We start from the raw sequence: 17,592 nt of genomic DNA, 5'->3' as shown, positions 1-17,592 counted from the left end.
AATTTTAGCCATTACCTTTCTTTATCAAATAGTCACTAACAGTTAAACTAGAAATGATAGCACACTTCTAAGTGAAAAAAAAATAATAAGGTTTAAGCAAAATAAAAACATAAGCCAATAAACATTGCAAAAAGTGATGATTCGTATCTTGCCTTCCATTTCTTTGTGCTGTTGTTACTAATGTGTAAGAAGCATCATCCCTTTGATGGAATATAAATAAGAGAATCTAATAATACTGTTGCCCAGAGAAAATCTTTGTAAATTGTTTTCTTTTTTCCCTAAGAGCTTTTTGTATATCAACATTAAATAAGTAGTTATGTAGATCAAACCTCAATAAAATAAAGTCTGCATTTTTTTTTTTCTTAGAAGGAAAGTGAAAAAAAGATACTTGTATGGTTGGTCTAGATATCTAAAAAATAGCAGAGTGGTTTTTTTGTTATTTATAATAGGAAAATTCAAAACATACTGGCTGCTAGAACAAAAAATTAATACTAAATTCTAAAATTAAGCAATGTTGGTTACTAAAACCCCACAACAGAATGTGTGATACTATATTTGAAAACATAGAGGTTGTGATATATAATATAATGTATGACTAAAATACATTTTCTATATTTTCAGCTCTACAGTAGTAAGTAACTCACAAAACCTCTGTGGTTTCCTTTTACTACCAAATGAGGGTGTTCAATTTAGAGATTCTGGAGACGTTCGAGGTCATCTTTAACACATAAAGTTCTATTCATCACGACACAAGGTGAAAAAAGTGTAAGCAAGGGCAAAAGAGCAGGACTGGTTTTTTGATCCTTTTTATTTTAAACTGAAAATTAGGTTACCAAACAAAAGATGTGATAGACTCCCTGTTGTTTTCTCAGCTTATTATTTAATTTAACAGATAAATTAATTGTTTATTTATATGCAGATTACCTTAGCAGAGAACTATTGATCCTTAGAGAAATTTATTTCATTATCATCTTAATGTTGAGACCATTAATTCACCTTGTCTTCAAGAAGAACATAAAGCAGCAGCTAAAATAACTGATTATTTCTTTCCACAGTCCCACTCTAGCTAATATGTAATTTCTAAAATTTGCCTTAAACACTATTTTCTTTCTATTATTTTTAAATCATTTCCATCAGAACAAAGTACACCTCAACTATCTAAACTGGAATTAAATCATCATCATTATAAACCCTCTTCAAAAGAGAAGTTAAGCTTTATTCTTTTAATTATGATTCAGAAAGAAAAGTTTACTCTTACTCAATGTTTATACTACTCTTTGTGCAATTCCGTTCTAGGTGATCGGAATATATCCGCACACAAAGCAGGCAAAGACTTCCACCTTTTTGAATTTTATTCTTTTTTTAAATTATTTTTTAAGTGTTTATTTTTGAGAGACAGAGAGAGAGAGGGGGAGAGGCAGAGAGACAGGGGACAGAGGATCCAAAGCAGGCTCCATGCTGACAGCAGAAGAGCCTGAGGTGAGGCTCAAACTCACAAACCATGAGATCATGACCTGAGCCAAAGTAGAAGCTTAAGGAACTGAGCCGTCCAGGTGCCGCTTGAATTTTAGTCTAACCGAAGGAAGTGGATCCTGAAAGTAGACAAATAACTAAGTTTTATTTTTAAATGTGGTAAGCCATGTAAAAACTGGAAAGAAAGGAGGTTTTCCCACACTGGATAGTGGGATCATGAACTGATTTTAGCCCCTGGGAACTCCTAGAACCATTTAACCTGCTTTTTTCTACAGTTGATTCAGCATGATGAAATATTCTTACATTTCCCTTTCCATATAACTATTTACTGGTGTAACAATCAACCCTGCTTCTTTATTAATCTTATCCAATAAAAGAGAATGTCATCATTATGTTTGTTTAATATATGTTCATTCAAAAAACAGATCTTTTGAATATTCCCTTACCAAATTCCAAATTAATATTGTTTATCGACAGGATTTATCATAAAGGGGAAAAGTCAGTAACAGGTTAATACACAATAACTCTTATAGACTTTCTTAGACAATTCTTTACGAAAGGCGTATTTTGTTCAATTTGGCCAGACTTGTGTCATGCTATAAAGCATTCATTGTATTAAATATTAAGACTAAACATATATACTGATGGCCAGTGTATTTTTAGTGATTCCTGACTTTGGAATGCTAAGGAAATAAAGAGATTTTTCTTTTTAACTCCTCTGTCAACTCTTCAGAAAGTAAACAATTCACGAATTAAGAGAGTTAATTTAGAAGGTATAGGAATTCCTTAGTAGATCAAAAGCTAAACATGGTGCTTAACTAAAATGCTTTGTAAAACTTGAAGACAAATCTATGGAGAGCTTAATATTTCTATTGTAAGTGCATAAAATATCACAAAATGGCAGCCAATCAGTTTAAAAGGTTTATGAGGATGAGATTGGGGAAAACCAGACAAGTCAACTAATGGCCCCAGATAAGCTCAAGCAGATTCTTGCCAAAATCCTCAATGAAATATCTCTGTTGGCTGGGTTATTAAATGCTTAAACTTTTCTAGGAGAACAGAGGATGTGGCAATTAATTCTGCATTTGTAACATATAATTTGGGAAGAGTTCTAACTATGGGTCACAGACTAGAATGTTGTCCTGTGGTAGTCTTTGAGCATCTCCAGGTAGACTTTATGCAATTGTCTTTTTCTGTGACTTACCAATGTATACTTGAAACCCTGTGTTTATTGTCTATATGGATTAAAGCATACCTTTTTCAAAATAGCTAAAAATATATTGAATTCTTTATCTCTACTTGTTCCTTCTGATTTATATACTCAATGATAGGTAATGCATTTTCTTAGATGGTTATTACTGAATTATATACGGATTTTCTTCTTACATAGAAAATTCACTATCTCCATCATTCTTAACTCACTCTCCACTCTAGATATAGAGTCAAGTGACTGCTAATTCATGATTCTCAGGAAAAGAGGACAATTGCAAAATTGCTTCCATCAAAGACATTAGAATTGTATTCCCCTTGATGCTGTATCCCTTTATTGTCACATCTTTCCTTTTCATAGTTTGTTTGTTATCCCTTTTGTCATCATTTCCCTCATTACTACTTAAATTTTTATGATTTAGCCTATTATTTTTCCTTGTATTGATAAAAAATCTTTTCTCAATTTGGCTTTCCCTAGGGACAATCCCTGTCCATAATTCAGCTCTCTCGATCTGTTTATAGTGAAACTAATTTAATTGATCCTCGAATGCATTTTGTGGGGTTAATGGTTAACAGACTTTTCTATATATACGCCTCTCAAATGTCCTTAGTGGATAATGTTTCTTTCCAAATAGTCTGAAGGGAGGGGTCTTTTCTGGTGGAAAAAAATGTCTTGTCTTAGCTGATGCAAAAAATAATACATCCCATCTCCAGTGGACACAATAAATTCATTTATAATCCTCTGGTAATTATAAAGGCTCTTCTTTTGGCAAACTGGTGGTGATATTCATGGGAAGAAGGGAGATCTACACAACTGCTATCATTTCATATTTTACCTGGATTAATGTTATGGGTAAAGTGGAACAATCTATAAGCAAAAAAGTAATGAATGAATAAAAAAAAAAAATAAAGCAAACAAATCCTGGCTATTTAAGGTAAACTCAGGGAGTCATTAGAACTTACTTAGTGATTTTAATGGGACCAGAAAAGATGCAAACTGCATTTTATAAAATTCATCACAGAAAACTAGTAATTCGTGGGTTCTAGGACTTTTCACATAGGTGTAAAAACATGAAAACAAGAAGCTAAAGTAGAAAGACCGTGGTTGTGGCAATGTCTTGATTAGAAAAAAATGCAAATTAAAATTTAGATTTAGATTATTGGTAAACCAAATCATACAAGATATGTGCCCTCATGGAATTTAAAGTCTGGAATGTCTTACCTGGAAGCTGAGACAAGAGTATGTTAAACAAAACAAAAAAGTGTTCTGTTTTTGGAAGGAAGATAGGCAGGCTAACATTCAGTCAGTGACAGGCAAACCAAATTTTAAATTATTTAAAAACATATTTTTTATTATTTTTTAAACTTCCTGATTGTAAAGATTGAGAATGAGTGCTCATGTAAATAAGTTAGTGGGAATGTAGAAAGTTTTATTTTATAATGATTTCTTTTTTTTTAACATTTATTTATTTTTAAGACAGAGACAGAGTACAAGTGGGGGAAGGGCAGAGAGAGAGAGAGACACACACAGAATCCAAAGCAGTCTCCAGACTCCAAGCTGTCAGCACAGAGCCCAATGCGGGGCTTGAACCCGTGAATCATGAGATCATGATATGAGCCGAAGTCGGATGTTCACCGACTGAGCCACCCAGGCACACCCATTTCTTTTTTTTTTTTTAATTTGTCTACTTTACATTCTAAATCACATTGTGATGCATCATCAAAAATTACATTTAATAATATAGCATAAAAAATAAAGTTTCTTTTCAATTTTGTAAGGAACAAAGTATTAGATTCCATCTTCCATATGGAAGATTCTGGTTGCTTAGTTAATTTTTATCTGGGAAGGATGATTGGAAGTCTTCTCCAAGTGAAAATTCTTGTTATATATAAAAGTGTAATAATAAAAATATAAATGGTGAATATTTAAATATTTAAATTAAATATATAAATAAAATATATTTATATATTTTATATTACTTTCTCACTTATAAGTCTCTTATTTATGGCACTAAATTAGGGAAAACTGAGGCAAAAACTCCATCCAATCTTAGAAATTGCACATTTTATACTATTCACTGTAACTTTTAAATTAAACACCTATATGTTTATAACTAATTTCATTTTTAGGTCTTTTCATCGTGTGATTAATAGATACTGAAAGATCAACTGATATTTGAAAGTTATTATTTTGATAGACCTACTTGAAATAATTAGCTTTTAATTATTATGTGATAAAATAGCAACAGCACAACATTTGAAAGGAAGGGATGGATTCTATTTATATGAAGCAGATTTTATCATAGATATATTTTGTTCTAAACCTCAACACAGATTGGATGTTATGTTTTTAATTTATTTCATGGAAATTATCCCCAAAGGAAGAGAAAGTTGGGAAAGGTAGTTGGAGGGGGGCACGAGATAGTTCAGGATTTGCATTTCATTTCATTTGTATCTGAAAAAGAACTTGTATCAAAATATTCAAAGAACTCTTACAAATAAACAACCAAAAGTCAAATAAACCAATTAAAAATATGCATAAAACATGAATAAACTCTTCACAAATGATGTAATACAATCCAGTCACAACAAAAAGTGCTTAAACTCTTTAATTCTTAAGGAAACACAAATAATACCCATAAGTCATTGTTAATACTCTTTATTAGAGGGAACATATTTTAAAAGCTGAACATTTCTAGTGGGAGGTAGTATTTATAACCAATTGGGGAAACCATTTGAAGTTTCTCATAGAGTTTATCTTACTCCTGCCCTATGACCCATTCTATATGGGTCATATTATGGGTATACCCATTCTATATGGGTATATATTATATGTAAGAGAAATGAAAACACCTATCCACCAAGATTCGGAGAAGTTTTCTTCTTAATGGCTCCAAACTGAAAACAGCATAAATGTCCCTCAAGAGAAGAATAAAGAAATAAATTTTGTTACATTCATATGAATACTATCCAAAAAGGGAGAAAGAATGAGAATGCAGAGAACCCACATGCTCAAGTGTACTTGCCAATAGATTCATCTATGACTGGTTACATTTATGACTGATTACTGACTGGTCATCACAGAAACAAGATCACTCAAAAAGCAGAGGAGGATATAAGCTTTGGATGCCCATCAATAGTGATGGCTTGACTCTATCCCTTCTGTGTGCACTATAAATGTGCATACTAATAAGTCCTGCACAATCACAAGATGGTCACAGTGTCTGGCTACCTTCACGTGGCTCAGAGCCTGGTAGTTTTAAAATGGTTAAATTCTGTAAATAGACAAGGGATTCTCAACTTGAACATGTGGATGGACTGCAGGCAACCAAGCCAAGAACCTCCCACAATGAAAAGAAAATGTTATCATATGCATTTAGAATCATTTCTACATAGAGAAGCTTTCATCAGAGGCTTTGACAGTTACGAATTGCTGATACTAAAAATTAATGGTGGTCCCATTAACGTACCTTTTCAGAAAAGGCACTGTAAACTCAACAACTACCTATAGAAATAATGTTCTCAATTTTCAATAAGTAATGAGAAATATACCTTCAGTTTTCCAATGCTGTTCATGATCATTAAATATATTGTTTTAGGGGCACCTAGATGGCTCAGATGGTTAAGCAGTGAAGCATCTGACTTTGGCTCAGGTCATGATCTCGCGGTTTGTGGGTTCAAGCTCTATGTCGGGCTCGGTGCTGACAGCTCAGAACCTGGAGCCTGCTTCAGATTCTGTGTCTCCCTCTCTCTTTGCTCCTCCTCTGCTCGTGGTCTGTCTCTCTCTGTTTCAAAAATAAAAAAACATAAAAAAATAACAATACATATGTATATATTGTTTTAAATTCATTTGATTGAGTTTGAATTTGCACTTCTTAACCTTTACCCCTTTTAGGTGCTCAATTACATGATTTTTGAAAAATGCATACTGTTCTATAACGACCACCACCATCATTATATACAGCATTTGCAAATTGACAGTCCTTTTAAAAGGCACTTTAAAGGGGCGCCTGGGTGGCTTGGTCCGTTAAGCATCCGATAAGCATCCGATGGCTCAGGTCATGATCTCACGGTCTGTGAGTTCGAGCCCCGCGTCGGGCTCTGTGGTGACAGCTCAGAGCCTGGAGCCTGTTTCAGATTCTGTGTCTCCCTCTCTCTGACCCTCCCCCGTTCATGCTCTGTCTCTCTCTTTCTCAAAAATAAATAAACGTTAAAAAAAATGTAAAAAAAAAAGGCACTTTAAAGATGCTACGCTGTTGTCTTTTCACTTCCTTAATTTCTTTTTTTTTTAATGCTTATTTATTTTTGAGACAGAGAGAAAGTATGAGTGGGGGGAAAAGGCAGAAAGATAGGGAGACAGAGAATCCCAAGCAGGCTCTATGCTGTCAGTACAGAACCGGATGCAGGGCTTGAACTCCTGAGTAGCAAGATCATGACCTGAGCCAAAACCAAGAGTCGGATGTTTAACCAACTGAACCATGTGCCCCTCACTTCCCTAATTTCTAATGAAAAGGCTACTATCATTCCTGTGTTTATTCCCTTGTATAAAATGTGTCTCTTTTCTCTGATGGCATTTAAAATTTTCACTTTATTATTTGGTTTCAGCATTTCAATTATTTTATGCTTTGGAGTGGTTTTACTTCTGTTTATTCTGCTTCAGGGTTATTGATCTTCTTGGATCTGCGTTTTAATAGTTTTCATTAAATTGAAAGTTTTAAGTCATTATTTTTTCTAATATTTTATACCTCGCATCACCTTTTGGGATCCCATGTACGTACTTATCAGACTGCTTGATATTGTCCCCCAAATTACTGAGGCTCTATGTTTTTTCAGTCTTTTGCCTCCTTGTCCTTTATTTTAGTGTACTTTATATTGCTGTGTCTTTGAGTTCATTGATCTTTTCTTCTGAAGTATCTAATATGCTTAGTTCCCATCCAGTGTAATTTTCATTTCAGATACAATGTGCTATATATCTCTAGAGGTTCCCTTGAGTCTTTTTTATAACTTAAACTTTTCTACTCTTTATGTTCATTTTTTTTGTACTGTCTTTAATTTACAGGACACATTTATAGTATCTCTTTCTTAAGTGTCTGTGCCTGCAATTCCATCCATGCTATCATTTCTAGGTCTGTGTCTATTTACTGATTTTTATTATAATTATAAATCATATTTTTCTGCTTCATAACATAGCTGATAATTCTTGATTGGATGCCAGACATTGTGAATTTTACATTTTGGTGCTGGGGGATTTTTTTGTGTATGTTTGTTTTTGTTTTCTGCATATCTTTGTTTTATTGTTTTTTAATGTTTATTTATTTTTGAGAAAAAGCATGAGTAGACAAGGGCAGAGAGAGAGAGAGGGAGACAGATAATTCCAAGCACGCCCCATGCTGTCAGAGCAGAGTCCAATGTGGGGCTCGAATTCAGGAACCGTGAGGTCATGACCTGAGCCGAAATCAAGAGTGGAATGCTTAACCGGCTGAGCCACCCAGGCGCCCCTGTTTTTTGCATTCATTTAAATAATCCTGCTCTTTGTTCTGTGATACAGTTATGTTACATGAGTCAGGTCAGTTAGAATTTTAAAGGATTACTTTTAAGTTCTCTGTGGACTATACCATTACTCTATATTATGCCTTTTTTTTGTTTGTTTTGTCTTATAGGAACAGGAACTATAACTATGCTGGTGTGATCTTTGGAATCCTGTTGGCTCTTAGTGGCAAAGTGCTTACATAGAAATTTGAATTTGTGTAGGGCTCAGCACAAACCAAAAATATTAAGATACATTATGTGTATTTTTTCCCTGATTTCCTCAAAACTTCACAATTTTTTTTTCTTTTATATTTTATGGATAAGACTAAAACATCACTATGAGGCACCTGGGTGGTTCAGTCAGTTAACTGTCTGACTCTTGATTTCAGTCATGATCTCACAGTTCCACACTACCAGCACAGAACCTGCTTGGGATTCTGTCTCTCTCCCTCTCTCTCTCTTCTCTCTCTCTCTCAAAATAAATAAAGATTTTTAAAATCACTATATTACTTCATATAGTTGTTCTAAGGATTAGATATGAAACTAATCTAGTAAATTGCCTAACTCCTAATTGCTCACAAACTTCTATTGAGTGTCATTAATTATCCAAGTTAATGGCCATGCAGCCAATTTAGAGAAGTGGCTTCCATGATTTTGGTAACTATCCAAATGTAGACACATTGCCTGGAGAGCATCAGGCAGAACACAGAGAGTCTCCCAATTGTCAATGGAGTTCACTACACTAAGCAACATTTATAGTCCAGCAGACCCAGTGTTCTAGACTATGATTTTCGTTTGTTACTGTGAACTGTTGCAAATGGTATTGAGAATCTTCTGATCAGATACCTTGAAAGTTCCTCTAGTGCCTCACCCTCATGCCTTTTTGGAAATGTGCACAAACCTTAGTCTGAGGAGATGATTTTCTCGTTTTTGAAGTCTTGTGAAGAAGAATCTCAATTTCATGTGGCAAAAAATTTCATGCCCCATAACAGTTTAGGTCAGGGAATGTCTCCTTGAGATTAAAACTTATCTTTTCCATGTTCAGTAGAAAAAGACCCTGTTAATATGTGCCGTTTCAGACTAGAAAGGACTTTGGAAGTTATTTGGATGAATGTTCTGTTTTGCAGATGAGGTTCAGAGAATTTGTATCAGAATCTAGACCAGAAGTTGATTTTCTTTAGTGTTAGTTCAATGCTCTTTCTATTATGTTATTCTGTCTCCTGGTAGCTAAACAGAGCTCCAAAGGCCCCAGTCTATCTCCATTCATAGTATGAACAGTGGCACATTTGTATATTTTCTAGGAAACTTTCAAAAAGTTTCTAGAGTACTCAGTGTTACCATCAATAGTGTTACAATGTCAAAAAAAAAAAATGCTGGACAAATGAACCATCCTGACATGGGTCCACATGCATTTAAGAAAATGAATAAAATGTTTTCTCAAAGTAAAAGAGTAGCTTCTTAGTGTTTCAATCATCAGTCCATTAATGTCATAGATGTTCTCTTCCATACAAAAAATAAATAAATAAATGAAAGAAGCTTTATAATTATCAAAGGAATATGAAGTTCTGGAGGCTCCATATTATTATCTAAACTTCTGGTCCAAAAAATAATTACTGTATCTTCAGTGGGTACCCCCGTACAAAAAAAGCTAATAACAGGAAGAAAATAAACACAGACATAATTATTGAGTATTCCTCGGAACAGGAGAAAGCCTCTATCAGGGGCAGATCTTGTGTTTTGAAGAAAACAGGCAGTTCTAGAATTGTAAGTTTCATCCTATGGACACTGGGTACCTCAGTTTCATTAACTATAAAATAAATGTGGTGATATGATATCAAAAATTGTTGACAAAAAGATTTCAGATAGGGTACATTTGAATACAAGTAAATACCTGACTCACACTGGAATAAATAATGACATTTATCTTTACCTAAATGTAGGGCAATCTAGAACAATGGTACCCTTAGGGAAATACCATGCTTTAATTAGCATTAGCCAAGGCTCTGGGGCACAAGGTAATGAAATTACCACGAAACTGGTCGAGATGAGAATCATCTTTTCCTTAGTCACATCGATTTCATTAGAGCGGGGTGGACACCTAAATCTCATCATTACTTGGTTCAGAAAAAGCAAGGTTGAACACCTGCTAGTTTATGTCCATTGTAAGTGTGTCTATGCCATTACAAGTAATAAGAGATAATAAAATTGATGGATATTAAAAAAATTTTAATGTTTATTTTTTGAGAGAGAGAGATTGAAAGCATGAGCAGGGAAGGGGCAGAAAGTAAGGGACACACAGAATCTGAAGCAGGCTCCAGGCTCTGAGCTGTCAGCCCAGAGCTCGACGCAGGGCTTGAACTCAAGAACTGCAAGATCATGACCTGGGAACTCATGAACTGTGAGATCAGACGCTTAACCGACTGCACCACCCAGGCGCCCCTACATTTATGGATATTTTATAAAACATTGGCAAATTTAATTTGAATCTTCCTTGAGCTGTTCCTGGTAGATAGTTGAATTAACATACCAAAGAAATAATATCCTTTCAAAAACATAATTTTACATTTTTAAAATGAATATAATGTATTGTCAAATTGACTTATATACAAACGCCAGTGCTCATCCCAACAAGTGCCCTCCTCAATGCCCACCACTCATTTTCCCCTCTCCCCGACCCCCACCCACCCTCAGTTTGTTCTCAGTATTTAAGAGTCTCTTGTGGTTTGCCTCCCTCCCTCTCTGTATCTACTTTTTTTTCCCCTTCCCTTCCCCCATGGTCTTCTGTTAAGTTTCTCAAGATCCACATACGAGTGAAAACATATGATATCTGTCCTTCTTTGACTGACTTATTTCACTCAGCATAATACCGTCCAGCTCCATAATTTTACATTTAAATCCTCTGGATGTCAACCTCCCATACAATGACAGTTACTTACTGTTCCATTGCCTTTCTCTCAGTATTAATTAATTAATTAATTAATTTTTAATTTATTTGTTCTGGTTAAAATATTGTACAGGTAATAACCTATATTTGTTAAATTAAAAATTAAAAAGTAAGATTTGTGATTTTTGTTTTTCCTCAAAATTTGTTTCTCTTTGTCAAGCTTAACTGAAAAGCTAATAAGAATAAGGTAACATGAAATTACCTAAATGACACAGGGATGGGCTATTGTGAGAGTCACCTACAGTTATGCAAATAATTTCTGATTATTTATTATACCAGATATATATGATATACTATGTTAGTATCTTACAACATTACATATTTCTGATTATTTATAATTTCTGATTATCATAGGGGAAGGGGCTAATGAAATCCATTAGAATATGTTATGACCACTCTTTTATCTAGTTTTTTTATTAACATTTTTTTTTATTACATTTATTTATTTTGAGAGAAAGTGAGACAGAGCACGAGCTGGGAAGGGGCAGAGAGAGAAGGAGGCACAGAATCTGAAGCAGGCCCAGGTTCTGAGCTGTCTGCCCAGAGCCTGATGCTGGGCCCAAACCCACAAACTGTGAGATCATGACCTGAGTTGAACTCAGACACTTAACCAACTGAGCCACCCGGGTTCCCCTCTTTATCTAGTTTTAATTTTCCTTGAAAAACTGCTGGAAAATATTACCTATGGAAGTATGGAAAATTACATTTGCAGCCTATATAAAGCAGTTGAAGAAGTGAATTCTGTTTTGCCAAACTTGACCCTTATTAAACAGATCAGACTCTTCATTATCTTGACCCTTCTAAAAACAGTGACCTTACTGGGCATATGGGTAGCCTAGGAGCAAAGAGGGAGGGACAAGAAAGGTCCCAGTGGGCAGCCCAGTACTTAGGGTTGTATGGATCACCAGGGAAGAGTTCAAATTCAGAACTGCTTTTGGAAATAACATTTTATGAGTGAGTTTTTTTGACTGAAGTTTTGCTGTCTAGCGAGCTGTTATTTAGTTATTCCCACATTCGTGCTTATCACTTTTATTCCTTCCCCTAACCCCTGTTCAAATGGACCAATTATGCTTTTATTCCCAAGCCAGAAACAGGAGACACAGCCTTCAGACACAGCTTCTCTTTTCTGTGGGGAGGGCTCTGGGAAATTGTAGACCTCACTCAGAAAGTACAACAGAATCACGAGGTAAGAAGGTAAAGAGGGAAGAATCAATAAATTATCTTGAATGACTATATTTTCTAACTTTTCCTTCCTTATACTATTTTTGTTTTTCAAAATTCTCATTTTGAACTTCAGTTTGCTGTGTGGTGCCACCTAAATTTCAACATTTTCACACAGTTTTAAATATGTACAAATAAAAAACGAGAGCCAATAAAACCTTCCACCGGCCATGCCTTAGCCCAGCTGGGAAAGAAAGTAGATTACTTACTTTAAATAACCTATAAGCAGTGAATCCAAATCCAAACCTACCAGATCCAGCCCCAGATCTCACACCTGCACAGAAAGTTGTCAGAAAATGTATAGCATGTTTGAATGAGAGGAGTCAGGTGTGGAAGGCTTGGGGGTGGGGGCCAGTGATGAAACAGTACGGTCAACCCTCTAAACCAGCAAGTGCAACTGGAGGAGAGAAATCAAGAGCTTTTAAAAAAAAATATTTCTGGGGCGCCTGGGTGGCTCGGTCGGTTAAGCGTCTGACTTTGGCTCAGGTCATGAACTTACGGTCCGTGAGTTCGAGCCCTGCATCGGGCTCTGTGCTGACCGCTCAGAGCCTGGAGCCTGTTTCAGATTCTGTGTCTCCCTCTCTCTCTGCCCCTCCCCTGTTCATGCTCTGTCTCACTCTGTCTCAAAAATAAATGTTTAAAAAAAAAAAGAAAAAAATATTTCTAACTACAGAACTCTGGATAACTTTATCAAACTTGAATTGTTCTTGTGTGTGCGTGTGTGTATGAGTGTGTGTGTCTGTGTCTTCTTAGCAGCTTCCCTAAGTAGCACAAGATACCTTGAGGTTTTGTGAGAGAAAAAGACAAGTACTAATTATTTAAAATAATCTTTACGGGCACCTGGGTGGCTCAGTTGGTTAAATGTCTGACTTCAGCTCAGGTCACGATCTCGTGGTTTGTGAGTTCAATCCCCATGTCAGGCTCTGGGCTGACAGCACGGAGCCTGCTTCAGATCCTCTGCCTCCCTCTGTCTGCCCCTCCCCTGCTCGTGTTCTTACTCTCTCTCTCAAAAATAAACATTAAATAATCTTTAAATCATTAAATATTTAAAAATAATTCTGTGCATCAGTCTACTTTTCCTGTCTTGTATAAAAGCAAAGTTTATCTCAGTGCAAACTCAGGTCTATAGTGGTCAAGCATAAAACATCAATACATGAAGGAGGTTGACTGTAAAATCACCAGCCACTAAGCTGCCTGCATCACAAAGCACCTGCCTAGTGACCTTGCCTTTCAAACACTATAGAGGTCTATAGGACTAAACTAAATAGCTCTCAAGGCTGGTTGACCTAAGTGTCACTGGTTTGCAACAAGAAGTTTTCTAATATTTGTTTCTTACCAGAAATGAAATAGGAAACTGCCTAGCAAGAAAAATTGGCTAAGGTTCACAAAGGTGGAGAAATAGCAAAAAATCCTCAACAAAAATGGCTGTTAATTAAGAGGCTAAATGAGCTCCTGTGGCTTTCTCCATATAGCTGTTCCAATAGTTCATGATCATGTGCCCTGGACTGTGCGGTGATGGTCTTGGAGTGTTACAGCCGGAGGGGATGTGGGAATATGTGGGCCACACAACTCCACGTGTGAGGTCTTCACTTCTACACATTCTGCTGGAGCCCCAGCCTATGTGACCCTATCATGCGCAAGGCACTTTAGTGAGGCCATAGCAGGCCCAGGTCCAGAAGCTAGTTATCATGTGTCTCAGAATAACTTGTTATTTGATATTAGAGGTTGGAATATCAATTTACTCTTGCTTTTCTTTCTACCAAAAAGAAACTCACTTTGAGCAAGTGAATGTCTATGAAAGTCCCATCCCTTTTGGTCACCGCGTAAGATGGCTTCCTTACTGGCAGCTGCTTGGAATTAAAATTTCATTCAGTCTGTTGGCAATAGGACCAGGACATTAGATGAGAACCAGGTGGATAAAATAGATGCGGTATATAAATACCATGAAATATTGTTCAGCCATGCAAAAGAATGAAATCTTGCCATTTGCAACAACGTGAATGGAGCTAGAAGGTATTATGCTAAGGGAAGTCAGTCAGTCAGAGAAAGACAAATACCATATGATTTCACTCATATGTGGAATTTAAGAAAAAAAACAGATAACACAGGGGAAGGGAAGGAAAAATGAAATAAGATAAAAACAGATGGAGGCAAACCATAAGAGACTTTTAACTCTGAAGAACAAACTGAGGGTTTCTGGATGGGAGGCGGGTGGGGGGATGGGCTAAATGGGGGTTGGGCATTAAGGAGGGCACTTGTTATGGTGGTGAGTATTGTATGCAAGTGATGAATCACTAAATTCTGCTCCTGAAACCAATATTACACTATACGCTATGTGTTAACTAACTTGCATTTAAATAAAATCTTGGAAGGGGAAAAAAAAAAAGAACTGGTTGGCACTTTTGGTTAATGCCAGAAAACAGGGAGATGACTTTTTCTTTTGTTTTTAACTTATTATTTTTTAATTTTAAAAAATATTTATTTATTCTGAGAGCGAGAGAGAGCATGAGCAAGGGAGGGGCAGAGAGAAAGGGAGAGAGAGAATCCTAAGCAGGCTCTCTGCTGTCAGCACAGAGCCCGATGCAGAGCTTGAACCCACGAACCACGAGATCATGACCTGAACCGAAATTGAGAGTCAGATGCTTAACCAACTGAGCCACCCAGGTGCCTCTTTTTAACTTCTTAATTGTTTCTTGATGCATTAGGGAAATATTACACCCCTGACATTTTAGCCAATTTCAGACAACCTCCAGAAATACCTGTCATCCGGACTTCCAAGGGTTTCTGCAGTTTTTATATCATCCAGTCTAATTCATGGAAAGGTTTTCAGTGCTATTAAATTTATATCAGTGCTATTAAATTTAATGCTATTAAAGCTTTATCTCCATTGCCTAGATTAATGATATTTTTAAATCACAGGTATGGTTTTGATTTAATATTATGCTTTCTTCCTCTATTTGTGGCAGAATTGCAAGATCCACAGAATTAAAAAGCTTTTTGTTATATTGTATATGTCCCCATTTAATTGAGCTATCTCTCCTTCGAATTCATGATGAAGGTGTTTTTTGTGTCATTGATGAATGTTGATTAGATTTTCTTACACCAGTTACCACTATGTTATAAGATTTGTGACTAAAAGTTTTAGGCGCTAGTCTCAAAGCATGTACATTTTCTAAGAACAAAGCTCTTTCCATTACTTAAGCGTGTTCTTTCTTGTTGCACTGTTCATTCATTCTTCTCTGAAGAATTTAATTTTCTGAGAAGTTGCATTATGCTTATTTCTAAAGAACACTGAGAGTATTTAAAACTAGAACTGTAAATTTGTTTTGATTTAATTAATGCCACTTAAAATTTGATCAAATTTGATGAATTAAAAAGGCTACAGACCTTCAACTATTGATTCTGGATGATTTCATAACAATTTCTTTAAACAGGAAAGCCTCAGAACCATCTATCCATATTAGATTCAAAATGTATCAGGCAAAAATCCTCAAATGTGGGGCATATTTTTAAAAAAATTGTTCTAGTAAAAACAACAAAATGTCCTCTCTACTGATGATGTGCTCAGTAGTAACAGATCAAAGATTGAAAGACAACGTAGCCTATACACAGTCTGCAAGGATCTTGGGGGTGTGAGAACTTGTGGTTTGTTGCTGTGCAGCTCAGGGCTTGGGACACTCTAAGTGGAAACACATTTTGACTATTTGCAGTAATCTTTATTTCCACTTTTCCTTTCAGACCCTACATAATTATGTAGGCTTCCTGCATAATTAAGGAAACATGTTGCATTTTCACCACATACTTTTAAAAAAATGTTTCATGCTTCTCCAAATTGTAAGAAAGGTATTGTTTGATACTCCAAGTGGGAGCATTCAAAACTAAACATTTTTGAGCCCAAAGAGATCTCAAAAGTAATGTAACCTAGTCCCAGTATTTCATTAAGGAGAAACTCAAAGCCCAAGAAGCGACATGACTTTTCCAATGTCTCACCATTACTATGTGATCTAGTCAGGGCTGGTGGTCAGTATTTATCTACCCCCTCTTTGATGTGTTTTTTGGCAAATCACACGGACTCAGGCATGGACTCTGCCCTTCTGGAGATCACTATTTACAAAAAGAAAGCCTAGAGAAGCCACGGTAGACACATAACGTATGTAGTGCCATGACCACAAGTTTTCATTATGTCTCCAGTGGAGTATAGCCAGGGGCTCATTCCAGTCTTACCTCATTCCTGAAAAACATCAGAAATTCTGGAAATATGTTGTTTCCATAAGCTATATGAGGCATAATTCTAAAAACACACGTATTTAGATACCAAGTGTGTAAACTTCGTACGGATCTCGCGGTTGTCATGAGAATGCGCCTTACAGATACTAAATTTTGAGTCATTGGCCAAGGGCCCAGCTGCTACACTCTGAAATTTTCCCCTAAGTTCTGTGGAAACCACATTTTCCACCTGCTGACTGAATGCAACAGGGCCACTCAGGCAAGCCCATTCATGGAAGACCCAGAACTCCTGTGATGACTGAATTTGGCTCATGGACTCCTTGGTGGTCTTGCTAAACCTTCCTTAGACTGGATGGCAGTGTAAGAATCTACATGCCACTTTGGATGTTTCCATTCATCTTTCTCTCCCTATTTCCTTCAGTCAGGGTCACACTTGCTTCATAATCTGAAAGGTCCCCTGGTCTTTGTTAGCTTATTCCCCATCTTCTCTCCCCAGGAATTTCTTGTAATAAAATCTTTGCACATTTTAATCTCTAGGCTGCAGAGTTTTCTTCTTTTAAGTTTATTTATTTATTTTGAAAGAGAGAGAGAGAGGGAGGGAGCACAGGAGGGGCAGAGAGAGAGGGGGAGAGAGACAATCCCATGCAGGCTCTGCACTGTTCGTGTAGAGCCCATTTTGAGACCGGAAGTCACGAACTGCGAGATCATGACCTGAGGTGAAATCTAGACTGAGCCACCCAGGTGCCCTTATAGGCTGGAGAATTTTAAGAATCCTCTCCAGGGTTGCCAGAAAAAGGTCATTCGGTTCCTTGGCTGTTGTTCAGCATCTTTGTCCTTTTTCTTCCTACTTTTTGCTTTTGTTGACCAGCTAGTGACTTCTATCCCATTGGCCTCCAGCCCAGTGGCCTTCCTGTCAATACCTGATATACCTCTGCAGTACATACATCACTAGACTTCAATTTTGCTTTCAATTCTTTTTTCCTAGTAGG

This window comes from Felis catus, chromosome C1 (assembly GCF_018350175.1).
Source record: "Felis catus isolate Fca126 chromosome C1, F.catus_Fca126_mat1.0, whole genome shotgun sequence".
In the NCBI taxonomy this organism is placed as follows: Eukaryota; Metazoa; Chordata; class Mammalia; order Carnivora; family Felidae; genus Felis; species Felis catus.
The sequence above is the reverse complement of the archived record's forward strand: the minus strand, read 5'-3'. Positions refer to the sequence as shown.